Source organism: Daphnia pulicaria, chromosome 10 (genome assembly GCF_021234035.1).
Source record: "Daphnia pulicaria isolate SC F1-1A chromosome 10, SC_F0-13Bv2, whole genome shotgun sequence".
NCBI lineage: Eukaryota > Metazoa > Arthropoda > Branchiopoda > Diplostraca > Daphniidae > Daphnia > Daphnia pulicaria.
In genome coordinates, this window is record NC_060922.1 from 899,992 (window position 1) to 923,696 (window position 23,705).

Genomic DNA, 23,705 nt, shown 5'->3' on the forward strand with positions numbered 1-23,705 from the left:
GGCATCCGAATTCATCGCCGGATTTTCCAGAAATATTTCACTTGTCCGGCACAAAGATGAAGGAATGCCGAGAAGATTATTAGTGTGCATCATAGACGTCGAATCAAAACGTCTTGAAAATGTTGCACTAAATGGACTATTACACACTAAACTCATTTAGCCGAATACTAGATGACGCATAAACAATCGAGTCGCTGAGTCACATAATAGACAACGCCGAACAAAGTCGCCTACCATAGTCATTTATTTCTCTCTTTCGTCTAGCTATAGCTATACAAGCAGTTTGTTGTTGTATACAAATCGTTCGGGGGCTATTTATGAGATGATGGGGCGCTGCCGCCACCGCCGTCCGCCGCCGTCGCCGGAAGATGAAAGAGGAGAGAGGCGCACGGACTGCAGTCGCTCAAAAGACTAATGATGATGACGACGTCGACGAATGCAACGACGACGAGTCAGGAGGAGGAGGAGGTGCGAGGGCGAGCCAAGAGCTTCCAACCAAAGAGGAGAAAACAACACCCAAAACGTGCTGTGCTGGCCCAGCATTGCGAAAAAAGGACGGACCGCAAAAATTCGGTCAGGAAGTGGAAACAGCCCACACGCGGCAGAGTCGTCAACATTTCGAGCTGGACGCAGGAGAAGAAGAAGCCCCTGCAACGGTCTTTTTTTTCGTTTGTCTGTCCAGGGGTACACGTTACAAAGCCAATAGAAGAAAAAGGAGGAAAAGGAGAAGAAGAAGCCCTTTGAAAAAAAGAGGGAAATGTATATAACGTGAAACAAGGCTGGAATGTCGACTTATTTTTCACCGCCAATATCGATCGGCTACTCTGCAAAAAAAAGGCAAGAAACTATGTATAGTCCGATCGATAAATGACTTTTTATTTTTATAAAAAGAACTGCTGGGCGAGCGGACGACTAGATCGCATTTTCAAATTTCGCGCGGTCTTATTTGGCTAGCTGGCTTTCTTTTTTTGGACGCATTTCACACGATACGTTTCAAGGGAATGTAACTACACCGCAGTCTCCAGAGTTTGTCGTACATATAAAAAGTCCAGCAGAAAAAAAATATATATCTCAAACAAATTGTGTCCAAAAGAAGAGAAGAAAAAAAAAGTCCCATTTCGCTCGATTGCCTTTGGCCACACAGCAGCCCCGCCCCTGCGCATTTGTCACTGACAAGTTCGGCCTACATACATCATCACACACAGAGAGAGAGAGAGAGAACTCTATATAGCAAACGCGTCGCGCTTATTTGGGGCTGCCGTTTCTCTCTCTCCGTTCCGGGCCGTCCCCAATTTTCCCCTTTTTGTCGCCAGCGTTCGTTGCGTGCAGGACCGCAGGAGAGAGATGAGATGAGAGAGGGGGGTGAATAAATATTTCGCCGCAGTAAGTAGACATGGTAGTGTAGTACTACTAATACATTAGGAAAATGGATTGATTTGAAATCCTCTCTCGCTCTTCCGACTGTATGTGTGTGCACATAAAAAAGGAGAGACTTGCCACTGGATTTATGCGCCTCCCAATGAACTGAAAACCTCAGAGACAAATAGATGTGAGAGATCTAATTGGACTAGGATAGGAGTGAAGCTGGAGGGGTTAGGTAGAGCCAAAAGCTACTCTAACTGCTCTATAGTCCGGATAGATCTTTTGTAGTAGATGATATTGTACAGGAAAGGGCGAGATAATTAGTTATTATCCCACTCGTCCATGATATTAGCCAAGAATGAGCCCGAGCGAAGAAAAAAAAAGGAGAAATGAGTCGCTTGAAAATCGGCAGCAGCAGTCCAGGGTTGAGATCTAATTTCCCCGGCTGTATAGATATTTATTAAGGATAGAATACTATAGTCTAGAACTAGAGGGGCAGCAGCTTAAATCCATGAGCACAGAGAGAGAGAGAAGGAACGGGAACCAGCCTCAGCACGTTAGACTCGTTTGAAAGTACAGTGGACTGGATAGGAATAAGGCAAGGCACGTGCGCTTTTCTCTCAACTGCTGCTGCTGCTGCCGGGATTGTTTGTACGTGTAGACTTGTGCTGCTGCTGCTTCACTCGCTCGTCTTCATAAATTAACAAACAGACGCCACAGTAGAGTTCGTATAGCTAACACACACAGCTGGCTCCCGCTGCTCCTCTTTTTTCTTCTGCATTCGTTTCGCCCTTCGTCTTTTTCTTTTTAACTACTCGACGTGTTTTTGTGTTTATGTGTCGCTCCTTCTTTTCCATCCATCCTCAGCATCTTTTTCGGGCTATAAAAGCTCAGCAGGATGACGATTTCACCTTTAGTAGCCAAAAAGTGACATCCGCCGCATCCCCCCTTTTTTTTCTTCAAAAACCAAATCCTTTTTACTCCTGGGCTCCTATAGCTCCTAGCAACGCCATATTAAGGAGCCGGCATGTCAGAGTAAAAGAAAACTATAACCCTCTTTTGCTAGACGTTACGCAATTGCTTAGCAGAGCCGAAAAAAAGGGACTTTGCGCAACAACAAACGGGTCTGAATTTAAGATGGAAACCGACTAGTCGGCTACCATCTAGCGGCGTGAATCGGAATCGCCAAGTCACGAATCAAAATTCGACCAACACAACAACAAAACGCTACAGATAACATAATAAAATGAGATAAGCATGAGACAACGAAACGAGGTTGAATAATCGTAATTTTTGGGTTTTTTCTTACCTTCATCGCGGACGCTTCTGGTGCTGCCACTGGTGGCCATATCTTCGCCATAGATCGGAATGACCGGCATAAAGCCAGGTCGGTAGTGAACCTGTTTATTAAGAATCAAAAAAATAAAGAGAACGTTAAAATAAAGAAAGACAAGAAACAAAAAAAATAAATAAAAATCCAAATAAATAATAAACCAATAAAAATAATAAAACAAAAGAAAAACAAAAATCCGGTGGCAATAAAAAGAAAGAAAAAAAAATAGGAGCCAACCCAAAAACAAACATTGGTATCCCCTATATACACTGCGTGCTGTAGACTAGTATAGCCGGTATTATATCGGCAATCACGAAGTCTATTAGAATTTATAATCAGTTGGTTTTGTTTGTTTTTTTGTTTTTTCACCATGAACTTGCATTTCCATATTTTTCGTGTTTTCTTTTTTTCAGACTGCGATCGCATTTATTGGCAGAAGCCACGTACCCACATAGTTACCCAACCGCAAGGTTGTTGTTGTTGCCGGGTTATTTATTCACGAGAAAATTGAGGGGGGAATTCTAACGAGGAAAAACAAATCCAACCGATGGCCACCGACAGAGTTTTTTTTCCCTTTTGCTATCGTCTTTGATTTATTCTTTTTTTCTTTTTTTTTACAGTTACGTAACGAAACATTTCTGTCCCGAAAATTAAGATCGTGCGCATTTCAAACCTGCACATGTTTGTTTTTTCTGTCTATTTGTTGTATAATTTAGTTCTACACCAATGTTGATCGAGAGACCGATCGAGAGGAGGATAGAACACACCTACATCAGCCCAGCAGCAGTTACCAACAAAAATCTATCCGACAAATAAATCTACGATGATTATCAGTTCAATGGCCGGACCTCTCGTGAAAATTTTCATTTTGTATTATTATTCTTCTCCCGGTGAAATAAACCCCCTCCGATCGCGTTCACGTGTTAACTGAGCGTTACATTTTTTTAAAAATGTCTGAAACATAAAAAAAAGGGATGGACAGCGGGAAAAAAACCCTTTCGTGACCCGTCATCTTTTAATCCCCTCTAGTCCCAAAAAATAAAATCTTCAAATAAATTTCGTGAAAGAAGAAAGACGCTTATTGTTGCGGGGAGAAAAATATAAAAAAATGAACGACGAAACAACTGAATAAATGTGTTCCTTTTTTTTTCTTAGCTTAGTTTATAGCTGAGGGCTCGGGATATTAAATTTATAAGGCGAAGTAAATCAGACGCGCCAAAGTTTTTTTTTTCGTTAGGGGAAATGAAAAAGAATAAAAATGTTTTTGCCTATTAAATACTCTCATCAGCCATTATTTAAAATATAAATTTAAAAAAAAAAAAAAGGGATTTCATCCCGGTGAAAATGAAAAATAGAAAACGGGAGTGGAAGAATCTTTCAATGAAAAAGAGATGAGCTATGACTGTCGTCCGCTCTTGCGTGACGGAGTGAAAATGTGTGTGTGTATGTGTCTCTCTCTTTTGTGTATAGAGTGAGTAGTAGCAATAGTAGTAGTAGTAGTAGCTTTCTAGCTGATGCTCTTTTCCCTTCTGGTTCACCAAGTTTGTCCCGCCGGTGTTGTAGGAAATATTTCAAGTCAGATAACGTCAAACATTCATCAACTCGAAAAAAGGGCTTTTTGCTGCTGCTGCTGCTGCAGCACCCCTGTGCAGTTGTGTGCATGTCACCGTCCTCTTTTCCCGTTGGCGACGTACGTAAATGGGCAAACGTGAGACGGACGGCGCTAGATGGCAGCACGCGATCCCAGTCACGAAACGCCGCAATGAGAAAAAAAATAAAACATAAATAAAAATAACAACGAAATATCAAATTCCTTATAAAAAAGAAGAGAGAAAACGATCGACAGATTGCCGACGTGAAAAAGAAAAAAAAGGAAAAACCGGGATGGACTTCTCGTGTTGTTTAAAAGAAGAGGCTCTTGATTCACTCGGCGTGAATTCCAAGAAGAAGAAAAAGAAGAAGAAGAAGAAGAAAAAAGGATTCCTCCCGCGGTTACAACAACAGCAACAACAACCAGGGGGGCCCCCTGTCGTATACGCAGAGACGGGAGAAGAAAAATTCACATGAGCATTAACAATAATGAGATGAGTGCACAAACTCGCAGAGTTGCACATACGTCTCTGTCTCCCGCATTATATATTATGACTGTGTTAGGTATCCAGCCTGCTGGATATCATGTCACGATGTCCAGGACGACCCGGTGAAATTCACTGCGCAACAGGAGGGAAGCCCAGAGCAACGCAACAACAAACTCTCGGATGAATTGTTTTTTATTTAAATATATACATTTCGCCGTTGATTGCAATTAAAACAAAAACTAACTAAAAAAAAGAAGAAAAACAGATGACGCACGACCTCATTTTGCACGACGACGAAAAAGAAGAAATAAAAACGAATTAAATAAATAAATAAATAAATAAACCAACTGTCCCCCCGGTTAACAAATCAAGAACGTGACCGTATTTTCTTTTTTTCGGCGACATTCACGTTAAATGTCTATGCGTGTGTGTGTGCGGAGAGACCTCAATCCCAGCTATACATGCGTAATGGCATAGCAGGAGAGATTACATTCAATCCAGACACATTTTCTCCTTCTCAAAAAAATAAAAAATTGTAATTCATTTTCATATCTCTATAATTTATTTCTTTTTTTGTTTTATGTTCGATTTCTTTTATTTTCTCGACTATTATCTCTTTTTCCTCGCATATTTTCGCTTCTTATATCATCATACCTGGCGGATAGAGGAGGGCAGTTAAACAAACGGTCTGTAACGCTCTTTATTATAACAATGGCCCAACTTCTTTTGTGTTTTGTGGCCACAAGGTCCGTGTCGCCTTTTCGATTCGCTCTCCCTCCCCCAAAACAACCAAAATAAAACGAAAGAGAAGAGACACAAGAGACGGCGCTAAAAGGGAATGATTCCTCCCGCCCAAGACAGACAAAAAATATATCTTCCGACGTCCGTTCTCCGCTATCATTTATTATGCACAAATCTTAAAAAAAAAACTCAGAGTGAGGCTATATAGAAGAGAGATATAATATAGCCAAAAGAATTGATGGAAACAAAATAAGAAGAAGAAGAGAGGCCTGGGGTGTGAGAGAGTCACGACGCCACAGAGCGCACCTGAACCGCAATAAGCACCGCCGGTCTTCGGGGCGCTGTGTTGTCGGAAGAATTTGGTTATTTATTTTTTCTTTCTGATTTCTTTAAAGAAGGGAAAATCACGGCATAGAGAGAAAGGTAAAGAAGAAGAAGAAGAAGGAGGAGGAGGGAAACAGGCTTTTGTTGGCGTCCCCGTCGTTTTCGCTAGGCTTTGGCCGAGAGTCGGCAAAGTAGAAGGAAGCCGCCGACAGCAAAGAAGAAAGAAATGACACAATAAGACTGGGCTTCTCTCCCCTTATACGGTCCCCCAGCTGCTGAGGAAGAAAGGAATTTCTCGGTGGATAATAATTATGTAGTGATACGCCTGAGCAGTGTGTGTGTGTGTCTACCGTATACTTTCTCTCTCCCTCTTCATTTATACCTATATTTCATTATTAGGTTACAAGTCCACCACAGAAATCAGGCCCCGTCTCCATCATTTGATTTTATGCCCAGTTTTCTAGTCGACACCGGCGGCACGTCCTTGATGCGACGTCGATCACGTCCCCCTTCGTTTCACGCTCGTATTATTAGGCCAGCATCGACAAGTTTTTTTGATTTTCTTATTCGAGACGTCCAGTTATTATTATAGACGTTCTAATCGTCAATCAAATTTCCATTTCCTTTTTCTTTTCACCGCTACATGCGGCGATTTATTTCAGTGTTGATTTCTTTCCCCTTTTGCGCTAAGAATTTTCTCATTTCGGTCCTCTCTGAACGGTTTTTTTTTCTTATTTATTTATTTATTATTCCCGAAAAGAAAAAATATAACTCCCACGTTCCTTTGGGGACTTGTTGAAGTGTTCAATCATATGAGAGCGCTGCTGCCGCGCTTGGCTTTGTTATATCCAATTCAACCCTCTTCTTCTCCGAAGTCGAATATGAAATGCGCTAGAGCCAATCAACCCAGGGATAAAAACATGTCGAGGGGCTATAAATTCAATTCATCATCTATCTCTCCCCCCTTTTTTTTCTAATATTTTTCATAGTACATTTTTTTACCTTCAACAAGGATCGTTAGATTCGGGCACTATATACGTAGGTATATAATATACCCCGACCAGAGTCTATCCATCACTGCCGTGAATTTATAAAAATACGGTAAATCATGTTCTTCCAACATTTTTTGGAAATAAAAAAGATTTAGATTCTTTTTCCATCTCCTCGTTATGTTTCAAATCGAATCTTTTTCCCCCAAAAAATATTCACGAACGAGCATTTTCATTTTCTTCCAAAGTCCCAACGCTCGACATTTTTCGCCTTGATCCTTTTGGTATATCCAACTCTTAACAAAAAAAAAGAGAAATGCGAAAGATTTGATGGATGATGTGGCCGCGTGTTTTCTGTCCGGTTGAATTGGCGGTAAAAAAAAGTGGAACCGCATTTGAATTTCCACCGCAAAAAAAAAAAAATAAATAAAAAGGACGGACGGACATGATCATATAGGACAAATGAAAGTTCTTTTTCTCTCTCAAAGAGTATGTAATGAATGAATGGATTTGTTTGTTTTTTTTCCTTTTTTTACAGATTGGCCGATGACAGATTGCTATTTAAGCATTTCTTGCGTAATAAAAGCGTACGTACGTCGTACCCACACAGTCCAACGGACTTTGTATTTTTCTTTTTAAAAGAAAAGAAAAAATACAAGACTGGATATAGTAGAAAGCACGACTCTTTACTGTCCCTCATTATGAATCATTGTCGACCGCGTGATCGATAGTCCACGATAAAAATCCCGCTGTAAATATAGACAGACCGCAAACAGAGAGGAGCCCCGAATAAAGAAACAACTATCAAATGAATCTCTCCCCCCCCCCATTCTCCCGCTATACGGTTATTTTTTTTTTATTTCCCGTTGTTGCCCGTCTGCCGCCCGTATATACTATAAGTCCATTTTCACGGCTTGTTTCGCCCTCCTCACCTGCCCAGTCTGACAATTCCGCGCCACGCCCGATTCAATTCATTCCGGCCCCTTCCGAATCCCAATAAAACAAAAAGAAAAAAGGGGCTGCCCAGCACAATCTTCTTGTTTTCCATCTCCCGACAACATTGCTGGAATCATCGATCGTTCGCCCATTTTCAAATCAAAACAACAAGACGTGATTTGGTTAGTTTTTTTCTTTCAACGAACGAGGGGGACCCGCCCTTCGTTGGCTGGGCCGGCCGCTGTTTCACGACTTGCAATTGACCATGTGGGCTGCACATTTCCTGCCAACTAGAACGCGCTAACAGCAGTTCTTCCACTAAGTTGTAACAACCTCGTAGATCACGTAACAAGATTGCCGCCCCCCCCCCATCGTGAAACGTCAATAGGAAACGCAACGCTTGTCTATTTCAAATTCGTGATTTTCTGCCCGGGAAGATTTGAATTCCTTCTCTCTTTCAAGGGCAGCGAATAATAATAATAATAATGATAATAATAATAAAAAAAGCCAGTTACCAAGGTATCCAGTTTAGATATAGATAGATATATCCTTTCTTCTCTTCATCAAATGTTATAGACGCGTGTAAAAAAAGAGGACGGACTTTTTTCTCACACTAACCTATGATGGGATTTTTTTTTTATTTGTTTCTTGGGTTGCCTGGGCGCTGTTGTAATTTATCTCGCCTAAGCTTTTTTGAATCACGCGCCGCCATCTTTTTTCGGCCCAACCAGCGCCTTTATCGCAACAATTCCCTTTTTGGCCGTAGAGAGAAAGTCGCTCAAATGACGGCCCCTGCCCGTTCATCGGGAGTGGGAAGAAAAACGTGAATCCATAGCCGAAAGGAGGTGGGACCCCGCATAGAAGAGAAGAAGCGGGACGGGCAATTAGAAAGACGAGAGAACAATGAGCCAATTGACTTTGGATAAAGAAAAAAAAAGAAAAAACACATTTTTCGCTGGTTTAGATTTCGGTCGTCTATAACGTCTATAACGTCCAGGTGGAAGGTGAGTTGATTATAATCTGCTCTTCTTCTTCTTCTTCTGAAAACAACTTTCCCATGATGAAACGTTAAGCAACCAAACGAACGCCCATTCCATTGCATTTTCGTCATCTGTTTTTAAATAGCCGAAATTTGACGATCATACTTTGTGGCAGCAGCAGTGAATTTATGGATCCTTCCAGACTTCTTTTTTTTTTTAAATTTTATTTTCCTCCCGTGAAAGAAAAAAGAAATAAGAAACAGGTGCGAGAAATGTAGAGTGTGTATGTTTCGTCACCGGAACGGTTAGATTTTACGAGCCTTAACATACATAGAAGTCTATAAGAGACCCTGAACTGACATAAATAACGAAGCGAAATTTTCCCTCCAGAAATATTTCAAAGAAATATAAAAATGCCTCACTTATTTCTAGTGTTTCAATTGCATAAGAAGTGGAAATGTGTTTTTTGCATGCGCTGTTGCCGCTCTGGGTCGATGTGTCGTCCATAATCGGGAGGACAAAAAAATAAAATAAAATAAAGGCGAAGGTCCTTTTTGACGGTCGGTCCAGCAACAACTTTCTTGCCCGCCATTTTCACGATTTGAGTCGTTGCGAGCTCGCTCTCTCGAATCGAATGTATTCGTGAGAATCCGTGAGTCCCGAGCTCGGAATTCAGACGGAAAGCTCTCTCTCTCTGCTGGCCCGTCGTCATCAACATTCTTTGCAGAGTTTTTGAACACCCTATGCGTAGCTTTTGGGCCGGCCACTTTTTTTCCTCTCCATACAAAACAGCATTTAAGGCGACTAGAACCCCAAAACGCCAAAAACCGGTTGGCCAGCAGCAGCAGCAGCAGGTCAAACGTCCTACATATGCGCACAGATATGGGGACGGCCGACATACTCAACCCAAAAGGGCCGGCGACACACAGCGCGATAATAAAAAAAAAAGAGAGCCGAATAATGTGGGCGAAATGAAACGCTATAGTGGCCTGGCCAAGATAGACTGGGGGAAATATTTGGGTCCCCCGTAGAAAAAAACGGCCAATTTCTGACGTAATGTGAAATTGTCAACACAAAAAGGGTCAAGTCTGCTTGTCGAATCAAGATAAAATCCTCTTGGAAATAATGTCCCCGACAAGAGTCAAACGAAGACGACAGAGAATTAGAATACAAGGTAAGGAAAGAAGAAGAAGAAGAAGAAGAAGAAAAGAGATAGACCGTTTTAAAAAAGTGACAAGTCAGACAGCAGAGACGGACGTCTGCGGTGCCCGTTCAGGCGGTGATTTGGGCCAATCGCGACACAAGACGATGCGCACCATTGAGCACTTTTTCCGAAGGACGGACAGCACACAACTGTGAACAAACAAAACACACGCCCTGGACCGCCGCAGACACTCGGAGGAATCAAAGTTAAAGAAACTAATAAAAATTCAAAAAACGACCAAGAAATATAGTAGAGTGCTTGCTGGGCTGCTAAAAGCCTGGCCGGCGAGACCCAAAATTATGACAATTTTGGTTGTTGTTGTTGTTTGGTTTAGGAAACCCTTCAAAAAATTTAAAAAAAAATCCTTATCTCTCGGGTGCGTTTCTTTTGTGTGCGCATATGACAGTCTCCTCTTGTTATTTTTTATTATTTTCTATACACGAACGAAATGGTCGAAAGACACGCGCTTACCTGTTGTGACGAGGCCAAAGTGTCTTTCTTATTCTTCTTCTTGGTGCTGGACGTCGACTGCTGGCTGGGCTTGGCCAGCATCGACCAAAGGGTCAGGAAACGCGAAGGCATCTTCTTCTATTTTCTTTTCTTTTCTTTTTATCGTTTCTCGTTTCCAAAAAGATGAAAGAAAAAAGGAACCGAAATGTCGCCGTGTGTTTTGTTGATGGATGCTCGGCTGCGTCGTGTCACGTCGCGGAAATTCCACTTGACGGCAACAGACGGAATAAGATGGCCAGCAACGGAATTTTTCTCTCTCCCGGAAAATTCCTGTCCACCTGCTGGAAATACAAGAGAAACAAAACACGGAATGAAATAACAGAAAAGAGAGAGACTAACGAAAAAAAAAGAGCGAACATTAGTAGCACATTACACCGTCACACCTCTTAATGACGTATTATATCATTTTCTCGGAAAAGAAAAGAAAATTTAAGAAAACAAAATCTTCGTTGGAACAAGAATGTTGAGCTTTTTCTCTTGTCAATTATTTACTTATGCGGTTTGGCCGGGACCGACTCTGTATAATAATCATCTTTTTTGAAAAAAAGAAAGAGAAAGAAAGAAATAAGAGGGTCTCTAGGCATAGCTGGGCATCATTAGGCACAGGTGGAGGGCTAGCACTAGCAGCAGCAGCAGCTTATTCCCCTGAACCGAAAAAAAAGTTGGATAATATTTTTCCCGTCTGTTGGCCTTTTGTGGGGACGAGGTATAGGAATATTGAGCCGTAATTTACGAGTGAAAGAGCCGCAACGCTGCGATTCGCTACGCCCTCTCTACCTGATATTTATTCAGCAGCCATTCGATTCCAGCAGAGTCTCGGAGATGAGCGTCCGACCACCGATAAAGCGATGCCAGTGAGACGGCCGCCGTTAGAGACGTTCAATTTTCTTCCTAGAGATTCCGACTCAACTTGTTGGTGCGGAGGAACTGTACAGACGCCAACGAGGAAAAAGAAAAACGCGCGTCGAATAAAAAGCGATGAAATAATAATCAAAAAAGATTACAATCAAAACGAAATGAAACAAAGTTCCTTTTTTGAGTCCCCCACTGAAAGAAAGAGGAAGGAGAAAAAGATAATCATCATAATGCCACGGCAGGCAATTTTCAAGAGGCGTCCGTCCCGTTTCGAAAAATAAAAAGATATTTGACAAAGGGCGTCGTTCTCTCTCTCAACCGACTGTCTATAAAGGGAGAGGAGAGGCTGAGCCACCGCCCCTTTTGAATACATACGGACCCAGCGGACACATCAACAGTCCTGCCAGCAGCCTCACATCATCCCCCCCTGAACATTTTTAGGCAATTCAAATTCCATCGCTTTTTTTTTTTTACCCGGCGCACAAAACACGAAAGAAAAACCGAAAGTGGATTAGACTATTCCGGGGTGGTATAGCGCCTGACGTTGTTTCGTGGACGGCGGATGCGTCGGACCATGAGGCTGCGGTAGAGCAGATTTCACAGAGCCGTGAATTCGTGAACAAATCACCAGGGAGCTATACCCCTTCTCTCTATACTCCTCATTTGCTGACCGAAAGAAAAAAAGAAAAATTCCGGAGAGTCGACTTCCGCTCGACCGGACAAATGCGGACGCTATACATCCACCGCAAAGAGAGAAATACACACATAGCGGTGGTACACCTTGGAAATCTCCTCCCATTTTTCCCCTCAGACAGCGGACAATAAAAGTCGAGTGAATCGAATTTTTGTCTAAAAAAAAAGAAAAGAAGTTCTGAGAAAAATAAGTTTCTTCATGGCCAGCGCACGAAACACAAGAGCCGATGGGTGCGAATAGGCTAAAAAACCTTTTGTTAACTTGTCCTCTTGGCACATTTCTTTTTTCACATTTTATATTTCACTGTGTCTTTCGGCCGTATAATAATCTCCCCCCCCCCCCACCTCCTTCCAAACGATTTGTCTCGGACACCAGTACCGTGACAATCAGACTCAAAAGAAAAATGACTTTTTTTGTTAAATCCTCAACCCGGATGTGTATGTTCTTTTCTTCCCAACCGCAAGCGATAAAGCCTTTTGGGCGGAGGCAACGACGACGACGACGACGGACCTGTACACACCTTCTAGCTCGGTCCATATAGTACACACATGAGAATGTTGGAAATACTATACTATACATAACCGAAACCCCAAAAATAAGGTTCCTCTCTATTTTGATTTGGTTGTACAGTACACGAGCCAATATAGCGTTCGATGGGTCACCGTCACAAAAGTTTCGGGCTAGAAAACCCGTTGAAGCGGGACCGAGCCGAAGCCGTTAGACTTATATAACATAATAGTGTATATACACATAGTTTTGGTGTGGGTACACGCACAGTGAGCTTTCGTCGGGCAAACCAAACAACCCAAAAAAAAGGGGGGGGGGGCTACTGACTGTACCGTGTCATGGTCCACCCCGTTTTTTTTTCTGTGGTGTGTATACAAGGGCGACTCTCGACATGGTTTATTCCCGTTCGGACAACGTGAAAAAAAAAACCCCAAAAAAGAAAAGTAAATAAATAAAATGCTACATCCATCGTGAGCTATACATTTCTCCTCTATGTGTGTATAGCGTCCCGCGAGCGCCGAGAAATATACTTTGTGGCCGTTCCAGGTGCTGCGTGTGCCGTCGCCCACTTTTTTGTTTTTTTTTTCGGTTTTGTTTATAGTTTGAGACGCATACAGACGATCCTTCTTGTTTTTTCTTATTTTGTCATAGTAAATAAAAAAGAAAGGGGAAAAGAGACATGGGTGACTCATGTGTATAGGGAATATATAGGGGCCGGGATTTTCATATCTGGTCAGTTGTTGACCGCAATGTGGGAAAGAGACAAATAAGAAGAAGAGTCCAATGCTGTATTTTCTTTCTATCAAAATCTAATGGCAACTCTTAAGGCCAGGTTATTTTGTTTTTCTCCTTCCAGGAACTGGCCAAGGACTTTTACAACACCAATTCGATGCTATTCATTTCTGTTATTAATCTCCCTCCGGTTTTATTTTCAATTTTGAAAATCTCCCCCTTAAAAAAACGACGTCAAAAATGAGAAATATTAAATAGGTACCGGTAGAAAAAAAAAAGAAATAGATACAAATTCTTATTGGAGACTGTGTGGGGCCATATAAACTCAAAACAACACACACTAACAATTTATATTGCTCAAGACTGTGTCCATGTATATATTTAGCGGCGCATTATTTTCTTCTCTTGAAAAAATTCCCTAAAAATTAGTCGTTTCCTTTTCCTCCATTCTTCCAGTCTCAAACACTTCCGACCTTCGAGAAATAAAAATGCCCAGATAATAAAAACAACAAAAAATAGAAATAATACGACTTTTGAGAGGGTTTTTTTTTTACGTCCGGCAAAGCCATTTAAAAGTTAAAACAACAAAATGGAGAAGGCATTATAATGACGCAATTATACACATTTTTCGACTAGCAATAAAAGGATGATCGAGCGAAATCATTTTTGTTTTGTTATAGTCAAGAAATTTCTTTCTTTTATATCAAAAAATAAAATATCGAGACCTCCAAACCGACATAAAGGTTGTGATTAATGAGCTCTCCGGTCGTGATCCATGGCTGCACAGATCATAATCGGCTTCGCGTGTGTGCATACATTTTTTTTTTTTGCAAGCGATTCAAAGTGACTTTGGGTTGCGGGATTTTAAAATAATCCAACATGTGGCCGACAACAATAAGGAGACTGGTCGATGATTCTAAACGGACTGCCCTTTTATTTTATTTTTTCTTTGTACGACGATGGAGGAAAAAAGAATTCCCTCCACAATTGAATTTCATTTGCAATGGTAAACAGTTTTGGTGGCCGTTCGTGGTGGTGCGTCATCGTTCAAAATTCATCTCTCTTTTCGTGTTTTTATACGTACATTCAGCTGCCGGAATTTATTAGCCGCATTTGCTTTTTATTTGTTTCTTATATCTCAGCGAGAAACGAAACTAGAGAGACTGATCATCACGCGCCGGTTGTTTTTCACGAAACGCCATCGGTTTCCAATGGATTAATGAACCCCAACTCCCCCAATAGACAACAGACGGACGACTGGCCAGCACTACATTACAAATTCTAGTTGGGGCAAAAAAATAATACACTCGGCCAGCAGACAGGAAATCAAAATTTATGTCTGTCTGTGTGTGCATGTATATATATCTAAGAATATAACAAGGTGAAAGATTGATTATTCAAATTTTCCTGTCCCGGAATCGCTGGCGGTGGGAAATAAGAGAAGGAAAATAAAAAAAAATGGCGCATCCGGCGATTACGTCATGCCAAATTTTTTTTCTTTCTTTTTCTTTGTAGGTGAAGAACTGCCAAGAAATTCATTTTGAAACAACAAACTAAACCATCAGCGTCAGCAGCCCCCACCGGTACCGCAGTTGCTTTGAAACTCGACACTATCGTCATTGGTGAACTCCACACACGTTCGTGTAGGAAAATAAGGTAAACTCTTTTGAGTCCCTCACTTCAAAAAAGTTATGCATCCCGTTATTTTCCTCTCTTTCTCTCTCTCTACCCTCCTCTTCAAAACGGATACGAGCAGCCCAACAACAACAACAGCAACAACATTCGAGCTCCAAAATGGCAGGTCGTTACTCTATACGAGTATCTAAGAACTTCTATATATACAAAGCAGGAGCCTTTTTAAAAAAATTCTTCTCAAATGCCATGCTGCAGTCGGTAGCTGTTGAATTATGCATAGCTGGTGGCGCGCACAGCCCAGCAACTACCCAAGACCGTGCACGGCAAGAGAGCGAGTTGAGCTGCAAAAGACCTAATGACCTTGCCGTGGTGTCAGCCAAGCCCCTCTCGTTTCCTTGGTTCGAAAAATGCCAAGACAAGTGGAAGGCATTTGGCGTCGTCGGCCAATCCGTTTCAAAGTCAACGAGAATGGCGGTCTCGGGGCCAACAGAGCCCAGGTATTATTACCCAGGTGTATAGTATATACACACGGATGTGCAATTGGCCCGCTCGTCACTCACGCGTGATCCCCAATGACACGCTCAAGTGGCCTCTCACGCTAATCAGAGACATCACCTTGTTGTGTCACAAATCGTCGCTAAAAAAGACGCACATCTGGCGCAGAGGAACCCAGCCGGAGGAGAACCAGTTCTTCCGCACGGGTAATCGGCGAAAGTTTGTTTGAAGGACTTTTTTCGTTTTTGTTTTGTTTTTTCTCTTTGTCGAATTTTGTCTTTTAAAAAATTAAAAAATTTAATTTTTCTACTCCTTTCTAATGAAATAAAAATAAAATGGACGACGCAAACCAGTTGTGTGAGTTGAGAAAATTTTCCTATTTTATTCGTCTAATTTGGAATTCGATTCGACAGTCCGAACGACAGGTTTATAGACAGGTATAAAATGAATATCTTTCCAGCTAAAAAGAAAAAAAGCTGGGGAAATTTATTTACAGGTGTGTGTTGAATGTCTTCGGGGAGGATGTATAGAACTCCTCCTCTCTCCCCAGAGAGACAAGAGAGAGAGAGGTCAAAGGTGCGTTAGCAGTACGGTACCTGACCCTTTAGTCGATTTAATCCTCCAACAAACGCCACTTATCCTTTCTCTCCCCCTCGCATTATACCAGAGCCCACGCATTGTAAAGGCAAAAGGTAGAAAGGTGGGAATTAAAAAAGAATCAGGGGTCTTGTGGGAAAAGAAAAGAAAAAAAGCTTCTTATAAGAAAGAAGGAAAAAAAAACGATTTCTTTTCCGAATGCAGGACATCCTATCTACACTACACTGGGGGGTATTCCACTTTAATGACATATTTTATGATAACCCCCCCCCCCCTTCCATGGCAGATTTCTGGGTGATTTTTTTCGTTTTTTCCATCTATTGTTCTTGGCGCAAATCAATTCTCTACTGGTTCTTCCTGTTTCTGCTAAGAATATTTTTGTCGTTTTAAGGAGCAGCACCTAACCCAACTTTTGAATTGATCTCTGATGAGATGTTTGTATATCGCGGGCATCATCAGCTGTTACACATTCCGATCGACAAGACAAAATAAGGAGAAAGAAAAAAGAAAAGAAACAAAAATCCAAAAACTCGATTGGCCAAACTTGTGGAAGGTGACCCAGACGTCCACAAGCTCCCAAGGAGCAACGAGATCCCCAAAACTCTTAGAAGGACGAACACACGGGCTGAATGCTAGATGAGATGAAAGTCGGCCGGCCGTAACACTATTTACTACGTATATACAACTTGGATGAAGACACACACGCTGGACAATACGGGCCGGGCAAGACGGGAGTTTTCACCGGGACAATGTCGATGCAAATTGTTAAGGTAAGTAACTACTACACTAGAAACCTGGGGCCGGAGAGGATGATCCTCCTCCTGGCCAGCGGCCCTTTATTGGCATCAAAGTACGGGTGTCGTTTTGGGCCGGCCTGCAGCAGCAGCTTCAACCAAAGGAATCGTTAATCGATGGGGCCCCGTCAAGCGAGGACGAAAAAGAAATCCGAGGTCGAACTCTCGTCTGTTTATAAATCAAACGGGCCTACATTTTATAATAAGAGAAGAAGAAAGATCGGGTTGCCATGCATCCCAATACGGCGTATTTTCTCCGAAGCCCAGATTGAAACGTAACTCGACACCTCCTACCCACCACCACCACCACCAGCCTATACACTCACTCACAAAAAATAAAACCACCCAAACAACAACAAGGAAAAAGAAAAAAAACAAGACCGGCACAAGGCCTTGAATGGGTAAAGACAAAAGGAATGAAGAACTTCCAGAAAAATTTACAAAATGGTCGATCACGACCCCCAAAATGAAAACAAAAAACAAAAGAAGAAGAAAAGTCGTCACGGAGCTCCGAACGCAGCACGCTATCTTTATGTTGCCTAATGCCAACACCGTCATTATTTCACGCTTACCTTTTTCGAGAATGAACGCGGCGCTACTACTTCAGTAGTAGTAATAATAATGGTAAACCGAATAGGAGTGAGAAATGTATAGTCCACTATCGACGACTGGATTCAAACAGCAGGAAGTTGGGCTAATTACCAAATCACTTATTCGAACAAATCCACAAGTTCCATCCTTTCTACCCGATTGCACTCAAAACACTTTTTTCCGATCAAAATCCAGCGGCAGGTATTAACAGAGAAACTTCCAAACGTAAAAAAAAAAAAATAAAACAATAATAATACGAACAACAAAAAAACCAAATCACACTTGCGTGTGATATGCAGAAAGCGCTCCGGCGTGTATGCACTCGACCACGGCTGGAATAGCACTGCCAGTGTATAGTGAACTACAGAGGCACTAGAGTCGCCGCCCGGCTATATACATGTAGGACCCTCCCTTTTTCTCTCTCTCTTTATATACTCGGAACTTTTAGAGCTTTTTTTTCTTTCTTTTCTCGACTGAGAATCTCCTTCAATTGGGGATCTCCATCGACTTCCTCTACTACAATCAACGATTCAACGTTGTACTTTTTTTTTATTTCCTACTACTTTTTTACTTTTATTATTCGACGAGCGAAGAAAACGGATAAGTCTCGTTGGAACTAGCGGACATGTCGCTCGATAGACATCAGCCAAGCATATGGCCAAACAAAAATCAACGAATGTGTATGTTGTGCGCGCACACACACAGGACGAGAGAGAGAGAACGAATGGAAAGGAGAAGAAGAAGAAGAAGAAGGAGAAGAATTAGCATTGGAATGGCGGTCGTTTCGATCCAGGTGGTCGTCGTTTTCACAGCATCCCTCTCGTCAAGACGCTCTTCTCTTCTGTCAAAAAGATGAAACGTAACATTTTCCACACGAGAAATAACCCCAAAAATGCACCCCCTTTTTTCTTCTTGTGCGCATTGAAAGATAATCACAGAGGAGCAGTTGGTCCACTTGAAAACGTTACTCGTCTTGTGGATCGAGACCTCTGTAATCTCCCCTGATGGAACGCGTTGGTATGGGATTGCGTCTCAAAATAACGAACTCGGCCTAATTGACACGAGAAACAAGACACTCGAAAAACAACAACAACAACAACAACAACCCAAGGCAGCAACTCTCCAACCGTCTAGATTGGGGAAATTGGGAAATAAAGAGGTTGAAAAAAAAGGTCACGAGCTTCGTCTCGGTTGGTTCTTTCAAGATTAGAAAGACGCAATCAGCAGTTCAGCAGAGTTTGTGATGATGATGAGTGGTGCGGACATGCCATCACTTGACGCGGCCGTGACCTCCACTCTCATCATCATGGGACGAAAAGGCCCCGGAACGGAAAACTTTTCTTCCCACATCATCCAACTCAAAAACTTGGCTCTCTCTCAGTCTCTCGTCACTCTCGGCACCCCACAAGACAAGGCCAAAAACAAACAATGGTGGGATTAATAAGGAGATTAAATGGGCCCGAGCTGACGTAATCTAAGCGGACCAGAACTCGGTAAGAATAAAAGAAAAGGGAAAAACTCTCCGTCGGACCTCATCGTCGTAACAATAAGGGCAACAGTTGGCCCCACGGTATGGGACCGGATCACGGCCGGTCAAATCCGGATGCTCGCCAACATCGTCATCCATACCAGCCAGTATTATCTTGACTGGCTGTCGAAACAAACTTGAGAAAAATATTAAATAAAACCTTATCCCGAATTAAGACGCGATTTTTTTAAAAAGAAAACCCTCATGGAATCGTACGGTAGCAATGTGTACACATATATAGTTTACGACCGCACGTAAATGTAACCTGACATGTAACACGGCCATTTCAACTGGGGCTGCCCTCCGTAGAGGCGGGCCGGATCGATTGATTGAATTTATACGCAGTATAGTCCATGTGTGCTGTGTGTGTGTGTGTGATGAGGGTGCTATCGTCGGAAACTATATATTACCGGTCCGTCTACTAATACACGATACATACATATCTACCTGTACCAATTTTTTGGTGTGTACTATACAACAGCCGGTAGATGTAGAAAATAGAAAGCCGGGCTCTAATATAACCGAAAAACTAAACAAAAGTTTTGGCCTTGCATTTTCGATCTCTAGACTCTTGTGCGTGTATCGACGTGTGTGTAGTTGTTAGTTGGCCCCAGCTATTACACACTGTCGTCCATTTCAATTAGGGAAGACACACGGTGGCGGCCGACAGGGCGCAAAAACCGCACCGAAGGGGCCCACACGTTGGTACAATTTAGCTCCCGCTTACGTGCGTTACACTCTCAGTGTGTGTGTGTGTGTGTGGTGGTGCTGGGCACCGCAGTCTATAGACAAAGTCTAATACACCAACACTGTGTTTGTTAAATGGAAACGTGTTCCATTTGTCTCAGGGTCGCTGTCTAAACCCAAAGAACTTTTCCCTTTTTCTTTTTTCGTCTTTCTCTTCTGGTCGGCACACACACACAGAGAGAGAGAGAGAACAGACGCGCTTAGCAAATAATATCGACATTCATTTATTTCTCTCGGTCTAGTCGTAATTCGAGAGCAAGGACCCCCCCTCCCTTCTAATAATTCTAAATAGTCCAACGCTGGCGGATCTTAATTGAGACGAAAATCTCAAGGGGAGGAAAAAAGATTAAAGAGAAAAAGAAGAAGAAAACGGATTGTAAGATTTATTTGTTCTTCGATGGGGGAAATAAAATAAAAGATTAAAAAGAAGGGTCTGTTCGATCGCGACGTTCTGTTCTCTATAAGTCAGTGAAAAAGAAATAAGAAAAACGGGCTTTACGACGATATAGGAGCGAGCGTGATTGGATTGTTGCGTGAATTGATGGCCGCGGCTGCTGCTGCTGGACGCGATCTACGTCATGCGTCGGATCGTTCAATCAGCATCGAAATAAAAAATACAAAAAAATAAAAATAAAAAAAGGAAATATATTCAGCGATGATATACGCCCAATCGCGTACGTAGACACAGCGCAAGAGACGAGCAACAACTAAACAAAAAAAAAAAGAAGATGAGAATCGCTTCGTCGACAATCAATATTAAGAATAAAAAAGAGTGTGCCCTGCCCTTCGGATAAAACAAAAGAATATACAGTCGAGTAATCATGGATGTATAGACAGAAAAGAAATATCGCTAGACTGTAACAAAAGAAAGAAGAAGATGCATGTGATTATTACTATTTGTAGAGCCAGCACGACGAAAATCACATCTTCATAAATTGGCCGTTAGAGAAAAAGAATGTCTAGAGCGTAACGTTTGTTCTATAGAGCCGAAGAAAATAGTTGCGTATTTTTCTACCTGGCATCGATCCCAGGTACGTCAAATATTTTTCTTTAAAAAAAAATAATCTGAAATTCGACACGCGTCTTATAAATAGGCGTCACAAAGGCAGAAAGATGAAATAGTAGGAGCATGGCGGCAGCGCGGTGGTGGCGGCAGATCAACACACAATCACGACCGCGCTTGGGAGACGTGAAAAATAATAATAAATGCTGCAACATGTAGCTTCGGTTGCCAGCCTCCATCTTTTTTTCATTCCATTTTTTTCTTTCTATTTTGTTCATATTCCCCTCTCTTATTCTGAACGATGCCTCCAGCAGCCTTGGTTCATTTTTTCTTTTTCTTTTTTCTGTGTGTAAAATGTATTCAATGCTGTGCGCTTGTGTGCCTCCGCTCAGTTGGTAAATGGTCAAGTTTCTTCTTTGCTCACGGCCCCGGCCGGTGAAACTCTCTCGAGGGAAATAAATCAAAGTAACGTGAAGAAGAAGGAGAAAAAATAAGAGAAATAATGAATTGAACTGCTGGCCCTTTGAGCGAGAACACCAAAAAGCCGGTTTCGTCCAGCTCTTGATTTTCCCATTTCATTTTTTGGAAGGACTTGTGCTGCTGCTGCTAGGCACCACCACCACCAGCACACACACACACACACACAGAAATCAAAAGACAATTTCACTGCAATCAATCAACTTCATCAAGAAAAAAAAAGAAAAAGAAAAAAGCCCCGAAAAATGCTGATTGAATTGATCACTTTCTTTCGTCCAGCAAGGCTTGTTTCATTACTACTTCAACCGTCATTTTGTTGCTTCGAATTTCGAACAGAAATACAGAAAAGATCCGAATTACATTACTTTTCTATGTGCAGCCCATTTATTCAGAACCCCCAATCAGTTTTTTCCTTAAAAGAAATTGTTTTTTTTAACAGAAAATCATCAAGAAAAAAAAAGTAATAACAAAATCAAAATAATGTTGAAAAAAAAAGTTGAATGTCGAGTTTTTAGTCTCAAATGACTGTGATAAATTAGTTTCTGTTTCTTCTTGTTCATCTTGCGAGCCAAGAACTAAGAGAGAAACCCCACAGTCCTTGAAGTGCTCTGCTGCTGTGTATGCCCTTGTGTGTGATTTCTTGTCGTAAATACATATTCCAACATCTCAAGTGGTCGTGTGTGTGTGTGTGGGCACAGAAGAACAAACACGAGCAAAAGAGTAAAACATAAGAGTTACTATATGCGCGTTCAGTCTTGGCAAAAGGGAATGAAAGAGAAAAAAAGGGCGTCGTATTTGGCTTTTGGCTTATCAAGTGCTGGGGCGCGCGGACTGCACGGGAAATCTTTTTTCAAAAATCTACACAAACCATCGCTAGAGAAAAGTCACTCCAGATTTTCTCCATCGGGAGAAGAGAGGCGGGATGAAAAGGGGAGAGAGAAGAAAAAAAATAGACGGGGGCGCACAACTATTTGTATTCAGATGCGCAATACGGATTTCTACAGCTACCGAATGCGCACACACACACACCAAAAGGCAAACAACATGGGGCTCAAGTTTCTAGACTCCAAAAAAAGAAAAAAAAAATTATTATTATTATTGGGTTTTAATTTCAAAAATGGGCGCGTTCCGACGCCAGTTCCGCGTGAAACATCACGCGCGCGCGCTCGTCCTACATTGGCTTCGTTTGGTTTTATTTTGTAGTATATATTTCTTTTCTTTTTTTATCTGACCCGATTGTATGTGTAATAATTGGCGCGTCGTCATTTCTATCCGTTAAAAAGAAAGGAAAAAATCATGTGACGTTTAACGAATTTCAATTTGAACTTTTTTTTCTTTCCTGGTTTGAAAGTGGCGCGCAAAATGCGATTCCACGCTCTTTTAGCTCTGCATTAGAGATTTCGTGCTGCGATAAGCGCTAAGGAGATCAACACAGCTCCTATTTTCACGAACGAGTGCCTAAAAATGGGCGTCGGCCATCAGTTCCATCAAAAACGGAATAATCGGGTCGATTAGAAAATGGTCAAATGATCGACCATTACCAGTTCACTGCCAGATTTCGCTTCCAGATTTCCCGTACGAAATAAAAAAGAAAAACAAACAAGCCCAAAAAGTTGAGCTGGACTTTCAGATCTCCCGTTTGGATTTCACAGTGTTGGACAAGTGACGATAGATCCGACGATGGCCGCTCTCGGTAGAGAGAAAAGAAAGGACGAAGCCAAAGCTCAAAGGAAGAAATCCAGCTTGACGGGCAGCACGTCGTCGTCACCCGAATGATTATTGCTGGGCGGTGTCGCGACGACTGCATCAGTCCTTTTTCGGCACCAAAGTGTAGTGTATACAGTCAGTACTTTTCTCTTTTCCCTTCTTTATTTTGTTTTGTTGTTTTTTTCCACCCAATTTATCTCCGTTAAGTTAACAATAACAGCAACGACTACAATAACAACAACAACAACTGCTAGACAAAAGTGAAGAAAGAGAACCCAAATATATATATCTATAGACGACAAGCGACTCCCGCTGGCTCTTGGCCGTTGAGCTGCTGCCCCCATCGTCGTCCCTTTTTATTTTATTTTGATTCTCTTTTCCAACCAATAGAAAAAGATTGCAAGAGAAGAGAATTGTTCCTTAAAATAAAAAGGTACGTGTTTATACTTGAACGACGACTTGATGGCCAGAGGCGTCGACAGACATTTCAGTCCAGCAAGTTCAAAAACAAACTGTGATGATGCCGAGCCGGGCGGATTTTTTTTTCTTAAGTTTTGTGTGTGTGGCCCATCCCAGCAGAGTAAACCTGTGATGTATTAGGTCAAGTCCGCATTGCTGAGTGGCCATGTATAATTCTCAGACGCTATTTGTCCGTCGGTTGCCTATCAGCAGAGAAATGGATGACAAGGGATCCCAGGGGACAGATTTAACATTTTTCCGATGAAAAATGTGAACAACCAAACTCGTCGGCCCTTGAACGCAAAAGAAAAAAAAGCTCCCGACAACAGCAACAAAAAAGAAAAAAGATAAATTCAAAAGGCGAGAGAATCGAAATGAAAAGTCAACATGCCACCACCACCACCACCACCACCAAACTCATTGGACG

General features: G+C 41.9%; 1 long non-coding RNA gene across 1 annotated transcript; it reads right to left on the reverse strand.

Moving 5' to 3' along the window:
• Positions 1-2,646: 2,646 nt before the first annotated feature.
• LOC124313934 lies at positions 2,647-17,800 on the reverse strand. Its single transcript, XR_006911063.1, has 3 exons — positions 17,339-17,800; positions 10,419-10,738; positions 2,647-2,762 (listed from the first exon to the last, which is right to left on the reverse strand). It is a non-coding gene; the product is annotated as an uncharacterized LOC124313934 (long non-coding RNA).
• Between the last annotated feature and the right edge of the window lie 5,905 nt (positions 17,801-23,705).